This window comes from Pinus tabuliformis, chromosome 6 (assembly GCF_031772625.1).
Source record: "Pinus tabuliformis cultivar Carrire ecotype Pingquan chromosome 6, CPIR1, whole genome shotgun sequence".
NCBI classification, from domain to species: Eukaryota; Viridiplantae; Streptophyta; class Pinopsida; order Pinales; family Pinaceae; genus Pinus; species Pinus tabuliformis.
Genome location: NC_142292.1, coordinates 1,998,721,287 through 1,998,737,401, shown reverse-complemented (window position 1 = coordinate 1,998,737,401; position 16,115 = coordinate 1,998,721,287).

Below are 16,115 nucleotides of genomic sequence, written 5' to 3'. Positions count from 1 at the left end.
GTGTATTTTGTAAGCTTATCAATCCACTGCATAAAATAACATAGACAAGTCCATGCACATGAGTCTATAATACCTTATTATTTATCTTAGATCTCATTATCAGATCATTACATTACCTTTCGAGTACCACACAGCTCTCCCCGAGCTCCATCAACTTTCCTCTTTCCCAGCCAATTCCCAAGACTCAAAACAATAAAAGAGAAGACAAGAAAAAACCAAGAAGAAGACCATGAAAGCCCATAACGATATGACACTACAACAAAGTGGCAAGGCCTTGCACCAGACATAAACAAAACCACAAATCAAGCTTAAAATACCAAAAGCACAAGACCAACACCATGACTCAATCCCCATGGTTCCCAAGGAAATATCAACCCAAGCCAACTTCAATATTTCATGGCAACCTGTCTCTCTTGCCATGCAACTCCCTTAATCATACTTGTATAAACACATAATTGTCAATGTATAATTAAGCATAATAATATACTAGTTACCTCATATAATTGTGCCAAGCACACTGCTTGCAACTAAACACATCCATGCCATCTCTCAAGGGACTAAAATCCTTTAACAGATCCACCTATAGCTAAATACTAGCTAATATACCTGTCAAGTACATGTTCATGAATATAACACATATCCACATAATGTCAAAAAAATCAAGGTAAAGAAGACTTCCTATGTGCAAAGCACTCATTCGTTCGAAATTAGGGTTTCCAAACATAGCCAAAGGAATTCTTGCCCAATTCCTTTATTTTTCCTTTTTACCTTATTGGAATTGAGGCTTACTATGTGTTGTCACACCACCCAACTGTTAGTTATATAGACACATCAACTATTACCTTGTCATGTTAATACCAAGCATGTTACCCTGCAACTGCTCACACATGTCAACCACAAGTTCAAATATCAAGACAATCATATCTATTAATTTGAAATCAACTTTTACAAACAATCATGTCATAATCCATAGTCATTAGACATAATGCTACAACTATTAACTACATTCAAGTACATATCAACTTGTCAGACCAGGAGGTTGTTAGGACTCCAATATGTATCATTTTGTTATATACTTTCATATCATTTTACTCTCAAAACCATAAGCTCCAATGTCTTTTTCATTCACTATATCCTAAGGTATATGGAAACCTTCTCTTTATTATATGATTAATCTGTCTTACATTTAATTCCATAATACTCTTATATTTTATCAATTATTGAAGTGCATTGTTGCTAACACAAGTCAAAGATCGCAGATAATATATGCCTTATTGGGAATGAGCGGTCGTTGCTGAAACAGCTGAACTTCATTGCTGAAACAGTCAACTCCGTTGCTGAAACAGCTGTCCCGTTGCTGCAACAGCCAACGCAGTTGCTGAAACAACCGTCAAAGCACGCAACTCCCGCTATGCGTTTTGCGATTCTGGAAGAACTTTTTGTGGATAATAGCAGCAGCCAGACGATACGGTTACCTGAATCATCTTGAAGATAGCATCTCTGTTGTCTCGGTTGTAACAGTATCTCTTTTTAAGAAAGAACAGAATAGTTTTGTTTAGAACAGAATCGAGATCTCCGTTCTTGTGTAAAATTGTAAATGATGCCTCCTCTTTAAAAAGAGGAGACATCATCATTAGAGGGGGGGGATCAAATTGTAATTTTTGAGAACAGCATCGTGTGAGACAGGAGCTAGTCTCCTCTTTTGTATGTACCAGTTTTCTAGACAGATGAATAAAGACCTGTTTTGAGCATTCCAGTTTAATTCTTTCTCTTGGGGAATCTTGTGAGAAGGAAAGGGCCCGCCTTCCTCACAAGATTCACCCCTTCATTCCTGTAGTTGTTCATTTCTTATGTATTTGCGTTGTGTTTGGTTCTGTTGCTGAAACACTAGTTACATGGTTTGTGATACTCTGTTTCTTAGCGCTACATGTATTGATTGCACGAGTGGATGATGAGAGCATGTGCTGAAGATCCCGGTACAGAGGGATAGGGTCTTGCTCCATTGATTGCTTTCTTTTACTTGCAGTGTGATTAGAACAGAGAGGCCAAGTGCTGAAGATTCCTGTTCCTGGGAATAGGGTCTTGACCTCTCGAGATTACTTCTTTTGCAGTGTGATTAGTGCCAGGCAGCAGGTGCTGAAGTTCCCACCAAGGAATAGGGTCCTGTTCCTGCTATAGTTGAATGATTTCTTTCTTTATACATTTATTTTCCTTTTGCTGTAACAGAGAAATCGTGTCTGCTATAAGTTAATTGACTTCAGCTTTAATTAAGTAGACTGTAAATTGATAGATTACTGAATTTAACAATTGTGTGTGATTTTCTTTTACTACAACATTGAACTGCTTTTGAAATTGAGCACATACAGTGCGCTATTACCTTTGGAATAAAAAGACCTTCTCGGGTTGACAATTTATGTGGAGCTCGAATTGTGAAAACAATTAAAGCGACCAACAGAGGTAACTCCTCAAATCAAATCATATTATTCATTCAGGTTGTTAATTATTATATACAAGAGGGAGAGACTGTTCAGTTCATCTCCCAATGACTCTTCATCTTCTATATTATTTATTTACACTAATTACAGTTGCTCACCCAATCCCTATGATTAGGTGTCAACATTCCCCCCCTTAATCTGAAGGGATGTTGGTGAGTCCAAGCATTGTTCTGAATGTTTCAAGCTTTTCTCTTCCAAGTGCTTTGGTGAAGATGTCTGCAATTTGCTCATTAGTGGAACAATGGCGGAGATGGATTGTTTTGGCCTCAACCTGATGTCGAATCAGATGATATTTATGTTGGAAATAATACTGAGAGGGGGGGTGAATCAGTATTATCAGATCAATAATTTAATTTTCAAAACTAATTTGTATACACTACTTAAGCTTAGTGAAATAGCATGTATACGCAACTATACTTAATGCAACCATCATATATGCAGAGATTTTTTGATTTACCCAAATTATCATGCATTGATCTTTAACCAGTATATCAGGAATTCATTAGACAGTGCAGTAAAAGCATAATAAAAAATCACACACAAGCAACACACATGAACACCAAAGGTGGAAACCCAATGTGGGTGAAAACCACCTACTGTTGTCGTCTTTGTCTTCTTTTAATAATAAGAAAAACTGTTTACAATTTTTGTACTGGTGCAGTCTTATACTAGTACGCAGGCTTCTACCTGTAGAAGGCTATAACCTTCTCTCGTTCTCCAGCTTCTACTAGAAGGGAGCTACAACCCCCTAGCTCTTGTACTAGCTCATATGTTTACTAGTACATAGGTGCAGGCCTACAGAAGGTTACAACCTTCTCTTTTCTTCTAGGGACCACGTTTCATAAATTTTCATACTGGATCCATCAACAACATCATTCAATCATCAAATATATCTGCATCAACTTATCTCCTTTTGAACCAACCACAACTGAATCAATCAATCACTTTGACAACCCATCAATCTGATCTATTAGAACGTTGTCACCAGAATACAGTAACCAGAACCCAAGCCAGAACCCAGAACTCTGAAACAACAAACAACAACAACTAAAACATATTTTATAAGGTATACGCTACTTCCATGTGTCGAACCTGTGTGTACACGCGCTTTTCTCAAAGCCAACCAGCTTATACATCTGCAAATATAAATTCAGAGTTTCGTTGCTATTCCAAACTTTAGTTATACTTAGATCAAATCATATACATAATAATATATGCATCAGTATTCAGATCTAGAGTATACATGAGCTTCAACACAAAAGATAGTTCATTTTACAGCTTAAGATATTGATTCATCATTAGATATGATTCTTCATCATCAGCTAAGGTTTTTACTTGGTTCAGATCTAGCTATGCACCATAACCCAATAACCTGCATAGTAGATCTCACACGCATCAGATATTCGATACTTGTACATCTTGGCCTAATGATCTTCTCCTCCTTTTATAGTTTGTAGGCCTTTCTCAATACCATGGACCAAAACCACTTAGGACCAATACCTTGGACCAAATACCTAGGGTCAATACCTTGGACCCGATACCTTGGACCAATACCATGGATCAAAATACCATGGACCAAATACTTCAGACCAAAACTTAGATTTCCAAGGTATACGCACTTTTCCTTTTGTGAAAGTGCATGTGTACGTATACATGACTTGTATACAGTGAACCCGCATGTATACGCGGCTTGGCTAATGGTGAACCTGTGTATACCTCTCTTTCTTCATTTTGTGAAGTCTGATCTGTAACTCTGTGTTGTTAACCTACTGTACTGTGATCTGTCATCTGAGTGAGTTGCCATCAAGGACAACACCTATGTCATAATGCCAACAATCTCCCCCTTTGGACTTGATGGCAACACCAAGTCACTCTCCCCCTTTGTCATCAAGGGCAAAGGGTCATGCTCCCCCTGAATACATGCTAAATTCTCTGATATGCTGAAGTGTGCTGATTGAGCTCCTATGATCGAGTCCATGCTCCCCCTGAGCACAAGCAAGGTTTGCAAAAAGATAACATGACTCTATACATACATCACCAATGACCTTCCTATCACCAAAGACTCATACATACATCCATCTCCCAATCAAATGGGGATATACCAAATTTGACTTATCCACCCAACCAAGTGGGGATATATCAATTGTTTATACAAGAAACATTACATCATCCGTCCCATGCATAGTAGGTCTTTTCATGAACTTTACATTAAATGAAATACATGACATATATAACAGAGACCAAATGTCTTAAACAAGACCATGATAGTCATCAGCAGCATCTGTCAATCAGCATCCAGATCAGCAACCATGTTCTCCCCCTAAACCTGTTCCACTTGAATCAAAAACAACTATGTGAATCTGTACCAAGATCTTCTAAGATAATGCCAACAATGCATTATTAGAAGCATATGCTCCCCCTGAACTTGTGCCAGATGTTCAATGTCAAATCTAATCATTGCATATATCAGAAGAGTTATCAAGGTATCATCATCAATTAGATATACATCAAGTTATCAACAACTTATGAGAGCCAACATATTTCCACATGTCATCAACATATTGTAACCATCATCAAGTAGAGAAGATAATTCATTGAACCATATCATACCCCTTTCTCCTGAGTCTGGCCCACTGCTTTTCTTCAGACCAACATATATGCGACTATACCCACAGAAACCAGCATATGTACGCGACTACGCTTCATGAAACTCGCGTATACCAACCTTTCTTAAAAAATGGATTTTAACAGTAGGATGATGCAGCAAATACACCCAGCTCCTGTCTGAGATATTCAAATGTCTCTCTGGGCAGTGGTTTAGTGAATATATCAACAACCTGTTCTTTGGAGGGAACATACTCCAATTTGACCTTTTGTTCAAGCACTTGTTCACGTAGAAAATGATATTTGATGTGCATGTGCTTGGTCTTGGAGTGCATGACTGGATTCTTTGAAATATTGATGGCACTTGTATTATCACATAGAATGGAGATGGGTGGAGTACATGTGATCTAAATGTCTTGCAATGTTTGCATCATCCAAAGAAGTTGTGTGTAGCAAGATGCAGCAGCCAGGTATTTTTCTTCAGCTGTATATAATGCAATCGAACTTTGTTTCTTGATGAAGCAAAACACTAACCTAGAACCCATACAGAATGCACCACCACTAGTGCTTTTTCTGTCATCAACACTTCCTACCCAATCTGTATCTGTATATGCATGAAGTGTAAGATCTATATCTCTGGGATACCATAAACCAAAGTTATGTGTTCCTTGAAGATATTTGAAAATCCTTTTGACTACCTAAAGGTGTGATTCCTTTGGATTTACTTGAAATCTTCCAACTATTCCCACTACATGCATGATGTTAGGTTGGGTACCTATTAGATAAAGCATACTGCCAATCATGGATCTGTAAGTTGGTTGATGTACTGTTGCTGATTCATTATTTGAGCTAAGACTGCATCTGTTACCATTGGGGTACATACTAGTTTAGAATCTTCCATGCCATACTTTTTAAGGATCTATTTGAGATATTTGGTTTGTGAGAGAAAAATGCCATTTTTATTTTGTTGAACTTGTAGACCAAGAAAATAGGTGAGGTCACCAAGCAAGGACATTTAAAATTCTTGCTACATTACTGAAGAAAATTTTTGCCTCATGGATTCTTCATTGCTACCAAAAATGATATCATCAACATAAACAACAATTATTAGCAATTTACCAGTGTCAATCTTTGTATATAGATTGCTATATGTTGACCCCTTTGAAAAACCCTGCTGGTGGAGATATTTGTCAAGACGGTGATACCAGGCACTTGGAGCATATTTTAGACCATAGAGAGCCTTTCTGAGTTTGCATATAAGTTTTGCATCATTTCCAAGAATGAATCCTTCTAGTTGTTCAATATAGACTTCTTCTTCCAAGTCTCCATTAAGAAAGGCAGATTTTACATCCATTTGGTATACTTTGAATTTCTAAAAACTAGAAAGAGCAAGAAACATTCTTATGGCTTCAAGTCTAGCAACAAGTGCAAAAGTTTCTTCAAAATATATAGCTTCTTGTTGAGCATATCCTTTACAAACAAGTTTGGCCTTGTTTCTAATGACTTCTCCATTTTCGTTCAGCTTGTTTTTGAATATCCATTTATTTCCTATGATGTTCTTATCATGAGGTCTAGGAACTAATTCCCAAGTATTATTCTTTTCAATTTGCTCAATTTCTTCATTCATGGCCTTGACCCAACATTCATCTTTGCATGCTTCATTTTTATTTTGAGGTTCGGTGGAAGATAGTAATGCTAGATAGCTCGAAGCTTCTATAATAGTTCTTCTTGTCTGCACACCTGCCTCTTTCTGCCCTAAAATTTGAGTTTCTATATGATTTTTCTAGACATACCTAGAAGGAGTCTTTTCTTCTACCGTTATCTCTTCTTCTGGTGCTTCATTGGTTTCTTCTTCAGAATTAGTGTGATTTGATGTGGGAATATAATCCTCATCTTCTTCATAATCTTTGGTTTTTATCTATTTTGGATTTTTGCATGTTTCATAAACCACAACATCAATACTTTCAATAATTTTCCCAAGTCTTTTATTATAACATTTATATCCTTTTGTTCGGGAAGAGTAACCAAGAAGAATACCTTCATCTGCTCTGGGTTCAAACTTACCAAGATTTTCATCAGTCCTTTTGATGTAACATTTTCTTCTAAAAACTTTGAAGTATTTTACAGTAGGAGTCTTACCATACCAAAGTTCATGTGGAGTTTGAGTGCTATTTACCCGAATATTTGCTTGGTTGAGAATAGTGACGGCGGCAAATGCAACTTCACCCTCGAAGGTTGCAGGAGTTCCAAATTCATCTAGCATAGCTCGAGACATTTTTTGAACAGTTCTGTTCATCCTTTCTACCACTCCATTTTGCTGAGGAGTCCTTGCAGTGGATAATTGCATTTTTATTCCATGTTATTCACAAAAGTCAAAGAATTCATCCGAGGTAAATTCCCCTCCTCGATCAGATCTGAGGCATTTGATTTTGCGATCTGGTTCATTTTCAACTAGAGATTTGAAGGCTTTGAATTTTTCCAATGCTTCATCTTTATGCTTTAGAAGACCTATCCAACACATTTTGGAAAAATCATCAATGAACAATATAAAGTATTCTTCTCTACGAGGTGACTTTTCTTTGATGGTCCACATAAATCAGTATGAACAAGTTCAAGAGGCTTACTAGTTGATCCTTCCTTTTCCGAGAAGTGCGTTCTAGTTTTCTTACCGAATTGACATGATTTACATATTGTATTTTGAGGAATGCTGATATCAGGAAGATCATGAACAACCTGGAATCTGCATGCTTTTCTTATTTGAGAAAAGCTTAGATGCCCCAATCTTCTGTGCCATAGCCAGTGTTCATCATTTTTGTTTAGATAGCATTGTTGTTGTCCTCCCTTGAGTATGTAAAGGTTGTTTAGAGTTCTTGTACCTTTGATCACGGTTTCTCCTGTATCAAGCTCACGAACAACACATTCGTTTGATTGAAATACTACTTCATTTCCTTGATCACACATTTGACTAACACTCAACAGGTTATGCTTTAGACCATCAACATACATAACATTTCCAGCTTTAACCTTTTCTTTTAAGAAGACATAGCCTTTACCTTTTATGACAGCAGGAGTTTCATTTCCAAATGAGACATTCTTTTCCTTTTCTAAGGCATTATATGAGTGAAGTTTTTCTTTGTCACCTGTCATATGTTTTGACCATCCACTATCGATTTACCATTGATTTTCTTGTCCTTCTGCATACAAGGCTACGCCACATCTTTCTGTTTGTGGTTCTTTCTTTCTTCATATTTTGGGTGTTAATGGAGTTTGCTCCTTTTGAGATATTTCCTGAAATATACTCCTGCATTCAGATTCTTCATGGCCAAAGTTGTTACAGATTGAGCATTCTATTTCATTTTCAAGAAGAGAAAAGTTATTATAGGAACTTTTCTTGATCCCTGTCACATTCCTTTGATTTCGTGCTTCTCTAGTCATGATGGTTTTGTAAGCAACACATTGAGTAGCTTTATGTCCAAAATTATGACATGAGAAACATTGACCATTAAAGAAGTTCCTGCGATTATTGAATCTACTGACCTAGTGATTGTAGTTTCTATTGATATTCATTTTTCAAGCAAATTGAGTACGATTTACCTGAGGTTGGTTGTGGCTTCTGTTCATCCTTGAAGTAAATTGATCTTGATTTACCTGGTGATTTGCTTTGTACCTTTGCTGACGATTGTAAAACTGTTCACTTCTCTTTGCTGCATCAAGATAGCTTTTAGTGGAGGTAGACGGCTTATGTGCTTGAGATGCTTCTTTAGTATATCCAAGACCTGTCTTTATCAGAGGAGAATGCTGCACTTTGATAATTTCATTTAAGGTTTCTGATCCTTTAGCAAATCTAATATTGAGAGCTTTTGTTTTCACAAGATCGTTTCTTAAACCACAATTTCACATTCCAGTTTTTCATTGTGTTTTTCTCTTTCAACAAGTTGGAATGTCAAGGTATCTATAATCATATTCTTTTCTTCTAAACAGATTTTGATTTTTGAAATTTCTTCATAAAGTTCATCTTCATCTAAAGCATCTAAAAAATCATCATCTTCATAAGCCATCAAAAGTCTATAGTCATTACTATTTTCATCTTCATCACTAATTGATAGACCATCACTATCTTCATGAGTATAGTAGCTCTTACTTACACTTTGTTTTCTATTCCATTTTGCAGATTCCTTCCCTTTATCATATTTATCTTTATGAGTACATTTGGAAGCATAATGACCAACTCTACCACAAGAAAAACATTTGAAAGGTAGTTTACCTCTGAATCTTCTGGAACCCCGTTGAAGCTTCTTGACAAAGTTTACTTCCTCTTCTTCTTCTGAAAGATGTCCTGATTCATTGAGTTCTTCTTTTCCTTTTGTTGAAGCTTTAAATGCAGCTTCTCTCATATTTTATGGACCTCCTTTTCTCATCTCAAAAGTAGTTAAGATTTCGTGCAGCTGTGTCATAGTAATAGTCTGTAGATCCTGCTTTTCTTCTATGGCAGATACTTTTGATTCAAACTTAGCAGACAAGGATCTTAAAACTTTTTCAACTAAGGTAACTACCTTTATCTCTTCACCCAGATTCTTCATGCAATTAACAATCTCATCTATCCGTAAAAAGTAACTAGCTATACTTTCATCATTGTGCATCTTCAGAGTTTCATATTGAATTCTGAGAGTTTGCAGTTTAGCACGTTTTACCTGAGTGTCTCCTTTGTAGCTTAGAACGATTTTGTCCCATATTTCTTTGGCGGATTTGAGCCGCATAACTTTGACAAACTCTGATTGTGACAAACTTCCCAATAATGTATTGACAGCCTTGGCATTGGTTTCATATTGCTTTTTACATGCTGTATCTGTAAGAATTGCTGCTAGAAATGTATATGCTCCTTCCACAATTTCCCAGACATCTATTCCAAGTGATTGAAGATAGGTTGTGGTTCTTACCTTCCAATAAAAAAAATTGCTCCCATCAAAGATTGGTGGTTTGATGGATCCCTCGCTTTCCTGATTAGTCATGATGATGGATCTTCCTTCAAGCGATCAAGATTCTTCTGAAGGACTTGCTCTGATACCAATTGTTGGAAATAATACTGAGAGGGGGGGTGAATCAATATTATCAAATCAATAATTTAATTTTCAAAACTAATTTGTATACGCTACTTCAACTTAGTGAACTAGTGTGTATACGCAACTATACTTAATGCAACCAGCGTATATGCAGAGATCTTTTGATTTACCCAAATTATCATGCATTGATCTTTAACCAATATATCAGGAATTCATTAGACAGTGCAGTAAAAGCATAATAAAACATCACACACAAGCAACACACATGAACACCAAGATATAAGGTGGAAACCCAATGTGGGTGAAAACCACCTGTTGCTGTCGTCTTTGTATTCTTTTAATAATAAGAAAAACTATTTACAATTTTTGGATTGGTGCAGTCTTATACCAGTACATAGGCTTCTACTTGCAAAAGGCTACAACCTTTCTCATTCTCCAGCTTCTACTGGAAGGGAGCTATAACCCCTAGCTCTTGTGCTAGCTGATATGTTTACTAGTACGTAGGTGCAAGCCTACAGAAGGCTACAACCTTCTCTTTTCTTCCAGGGACCATGTTTCATAAATTTTCAGACTGGATCCATCAACAGCATCATTCAATCATCAAATATACCTGCATCAACCTATCTCCTTTTGAACCAACCACAACTGAATCAATCAATCACTTTGACAAGCCATCAATCTGATCTGTTAGAACACTGTCACCAGAATACAGTAACCAGAACCCAAACCAGAACCCAAAACTTTGCAACAAAAAACAACAGCAACTAAAACATATTTTATAAGGTATACGCTACTTCCATGTGTCGAACCTGCGTGTACACGCGCTTTTCTCAAAGCTAACCAGTGTATACATCTAGAAATATAAATTCAGAGTTCTGCTGCTATTCCAGACTTTAGTTATACCCAGATCATCATATACAGAATAATATATGCGTCAGTATTCAGATCTAGAGTATACATGAGCTTCAACACAAAAGATAGTTCATTTTACACCTTAAGATCCTGATTCATCATTAGATTTGATTCCTCATCATCAGCTAAGGTTTTTCCTTGGTTCAGATCTAGCTATGCACCATAATACAATAACCTACATACTATATCTCACACTTCATCAGATATTCGATACTTGCACACCTTGGCCTAATGATCTTCTCCTCCTTTTATAGTTTTTAGGCCTTTCTTAATACCATGGACCAAAACCACTTAGGACCAATACCTTGGACCAAATACCTAGGGTCAATACCTTGGACCCAATACCTTGGATCAATACCATGGATCAAAATACCATGGACCAAATACTTCGGACCAAAACCTAGATTTCCAAGGTATACACGCTTTTCCTTTTGTGAAAGTGCATGTGTACGTATACACGACTTGTATACAGTGAACCCGCATGTACACGCAGCTTGGCTAATGGTGAACCTACGTATACCTCTCTTTCTTCATTCTGTGAAGTCTAATCTATAACTCTGTGTTGTTAACCTGTTGTACCGTGATCTGTCATCTGAGTGAGTTGCCATCAAGGACAACACCTGTGTCATAATGCCAACAATTTAGTATTGATGTGCTTTGTTTGATCATGGAACTTTGGGTTCTTTTCCAACTTTATTGCCGAGGTATTGTCAATCATGAGTGGAGTCGATTGTACTTGTTTTACCTACAAATCTTCAAGAATTTTCCTGAGCCACACAATTTCTTTTGTTGCCTCAGCCGCTACCACGTATTCTGCCTCTGTATGGAATATTCTGGAACTGATTGTTTGCGTGATCTCCAGGAGAAAACTCCTGATCCAAGACTCATAACATAACCTGAAGTAGATACCCTAGTTTCTTTGTCTCCATCAAAGTTTGAATCAGAGTATCCAATCAAGTTGAAGTCGCCCACCTGTGTATACTTGATTCCAAAGTCTTGAGTTCCCTTCAAGTACTTTAGAACTCCTTTTGCAGTAGACCAATGTCCCTCACAAGGCTTTTACATAAACCTGGAGAGGATTCTGACGACAAATAAAATGTCTGGTCTGGTAGTAAGTTAGGTAGTTGAGACTTCCTACAAGATGTCTATACTTTGTTGCATCCTCAAATTCTTTTCCTTCAATGGATGTGAGCTTTAAGTTTTGTTCCATTGGAGTAGTCAGAGGATTGCATTCTGTCATGCCAAACCTGTTCAACAGATCTCCAATGTACTTCTTTTGAGAAAGGAATATGGACTTCAGATGTTGAGTTACTTCAATACCAAGATAGTAATGAACATAGCCCAAATCAGTCATTTCAAAACCTTTCCTCAATTCCTTCTTTATGGATGCAATGTAGCTCTCATTGTTCCCTGTCATCAAAAGATCATCTACATATACAACAAGATATACAATTGTTTTGCCAACCTTCTTGACAAACAAAGTTGCATCATCAAGATCATAATGTTTGAAATTGAGTTTCAGAAGATGCTTAGTTAGTTTTTCATACCAGGCTTGCAGTGCTTGTTTGAGGCCATACAAGGATTACACAAGTTTGCATACTTTATGTTCATGTCCTTTCACAGCAAATCATTCAGGCTGGGACATAAAAACATTCTCTTTTAGATCTCAATTCAAGAAAGTAGTTTTTACATCCATTTGATGGACTTTCCAACCGTTCTGAGCTGCTAGGGCAAAGAGTGTCTAGATGGTAGCCCATTTTGTTGTGGGGTAACAAGTCTCCTCATAATCGACCCCTTCCTTCTGTGCAAAACCTTTTGCCACAAGCCTGGCTTTGTGCTTGTCAAGTGAGCCATCAACTTTATACTTGTTCTTCTAGACCCACTTGCAACCAATTGGTTTAGTTCCCAATGGAGGATCAACCAACTTCCAAGTGCCATTCTCTATCAGGGCATCATACTCCTTTTGCATCGCTTCTTTCCATTCATCATGAGAAGCATCTTCTTTGAAGGAAGTTGGTTCAAAAGCTGTAGACAAATTCAATTCACAATCATAAGAAACATCCATATCAACAGGTGAATCAAAGTCATCTACATCACCTCCAATTTTTCGGTTTGAATTTCTAGTTCCTGTCTTTCCAACCTCATCAGGATGAACACTTTCAAGTGTCTTTGTCAGCCACTTTAGGGGACCTTTCTCATATGGTCCAAGCTGCTCCGTTGATTGAGTTGGGACTGAATCAAGATTGAGTCTCCCAATTCTGTCAATCACATCACTCAAAGTATCATCCGTTGTTGGAGTTTCATGCGGGGGAGAGAGTGCTTCAGAAGAAGATTCCACAGGTTGATCTAGTATAGGAATCCCCCCTTCAAGATGTAGAATTTGATTATCAAAATCTTGAAATGATTTTTCATTTGCGAATCTATCCAAGCGATCAAGTTGTCGCTCAACAACATTGTCAGTTTTGGATGATTCAAGAAAGATTACATCTCTAGATACAACAAACTTTTTATTGACTTCATCATAGAGATGGTATGCTTTGGAGGTGTTTGAATACCTCAGGAAGATACACGTACGACTTCTTGAACCAATTTTGTTTCTATGTACCTTTGGTATCAAGGAAAAACATGTCGAACCAAAGACCCTGAGATGCTTTACCGAAGGAATGTGCCCATACCACATTTCGTAAGGAGTCTTGCTTCTAATAGCATTATATGGACATCTATTCTTTACATATACAGCACATAGAACTGCATCAGCCCAAAACATCAATTTTACATTTTTGAAAAACATCATGGAGCGTACCATATTTAAGATTGTCCTATCCATTCTTTTAGCTACTTCGTTCTGTTGGGGACTATAAGGCGCAGTTGTTTGACGTTTGATCCCATTTTGGAGAAGATAGTTTTCAAATTCATTTGAAGTGTATTCTTTTCAATTATTAGTGCGAATAGAGCCAATATGAGATTGTGCATCATTTTCAATCCATGTATGAAAGTTCTTGAATGTTTTAAAAAGCATCAAATTTGTTCTTCAATAAATAAACCCAACACATTCTGGTGTAGCCATCAATAAATGTCATCATATATTTATTTCCATTTGCAGAAGGAATAGAAATTGGACCACATAAATTTGAATGAATGAGTTCAAGTTTTCTATGTGCTCTCGAATGTGAATCATGAAAAGACTGTTTGTTATGATTTCCTAGAATGCAAGCATCACATTGCTTAAGTTTCCTAGGAATTGTAGGCAAACTAGTAACACCATTTTTCTTCAACGAGCGGAGGCTATCATAGTTCAAGTGTCCAAATCTAGCATGCCATAATAAACTTGATGGAAATGTACCTTCTTCATAATGAGAATTGTATGAGAAATTTTGTGCACGAGCAGAGGTATCCTGCAGCTTGAGAAGCCTTTCTTCTTCTATCCCCGTCATGATAAGTGAGTGGTCTGATGCTTTTATCACCTCAAGCTTGCCATCAAACATATGAATGGAGTGTCCTTGATGGTGGATTTGGACCAAGGACAACAATTTTCTCCTCAGCTGTGGGAGATATAGAACATGATGTAGAAGAAAGTCTGGAAGACCAGGCAATTTAAGCCTGATCGTGCTAAGCCCTGATGGCTTGAGTTTTGATTTTTCTACAAAGTATACTGCTCCATCAACAATGTCAGTAAATTCTTCAAAAAAAACTCTTCTAAAATTCGTGTGGCAAGTTGCTCCCGAATCAAGCAACCAATCATTTTTCCAAGAAGCAAGTGAAGCATTAAATAAGCCTTCATTTACTCCAATATTACAGTGTGCCACAACATAGTGAGTAGATTCAAGTGCTTTACCTTTCTCTTTGTCATTAGTTTTACCTTTAGGTTGGTTTCTTTCATGCTTAATTCTGTCGTAAGGCAACTTGCATGTGGATGCATCATGTGATCCATCTCTTTTGTAGCATATGTAGTGCAAATCTGACTTTTCTCCTTGAGAGTGTCTGCCCCCCCGCCTCTGAAATTTATTCCTCTCTTCGACCACCTCTTCCTCTAGAAGAATATTGAGCAAGATTATTTTCTCTATGAGCAAGGCACACAACCTCTTGAGAAGATTCAAGAGATGTCTTCTTCCCAAAAGCTTTCTCTCTTTCAGCAAATTTTTACACAAGGGAGTCAAAGCTAATATCTTTGAGGTTTCCATTTTCTTGCAATGACTCAAGATAATTTAAATGGGATAAAGTGCCTTGAGAAAAGCTATTAGAGGAATATCTAGTTCAACATTAGTGACTTTGATATCATGCATTATAGATTTTACTTCTGATGCAAGAGCAAGAGGATCATTATTTTGTAATTCAAGGGTGAAGAGTTTAATCATGAGTTGAACAACTTCAAGTGTAGAGTGTGAGTCATAGAGTTCCTTCAGTTTTGTAAGGCTTCAAAAGCATTTGAAAATGGAAAAATATGGCGACTCACCTCTTCATTTACTGATGTTGCAATCAATGCATAAGCCTTGCCGTTCTTATTTTCCCAAATGACGAATTCCTTGTCTGAGGTAGGTTGTTCTGGCTCTTTGTCTCCATCTCCAACACACACTCCTTTCCACAACTCATTGAAAATGAGGGTGTGTTTTATCTTCTGGGACCACTCAGGATAGTTCTCCTTGCCAGTGAGAACTACTGCCACAATAGATATTAATGAATGCATTGTAAAATCAATGTACTGTGGAAAAAAAATACTTCTGCTGCAAAATTTTACTCCTAAAAAAAACATGATTTTGATATATGAAGACAGAGGTATTATGTGAGGAAGGTGTTATTGGAGAGGCACACGCACTATGGAAGGTGGTATGTGGGGATAGTGTGCTTGATCTCGCTGGTGAAACTGCAGCTGCAATGGTAGCAGCCTCTATTGCCTTCACAATATCGAATGCAACGTATTCCTCTACCTTATTACAACATGCAAAGTAGTTATTTGCATTCGCGGACCAATATCGAGGGCTATATGATGAGAGTATCAATGTAGCAAAGAAGTACTATGCATCGAGTGGATATTCGGACGAGTTGC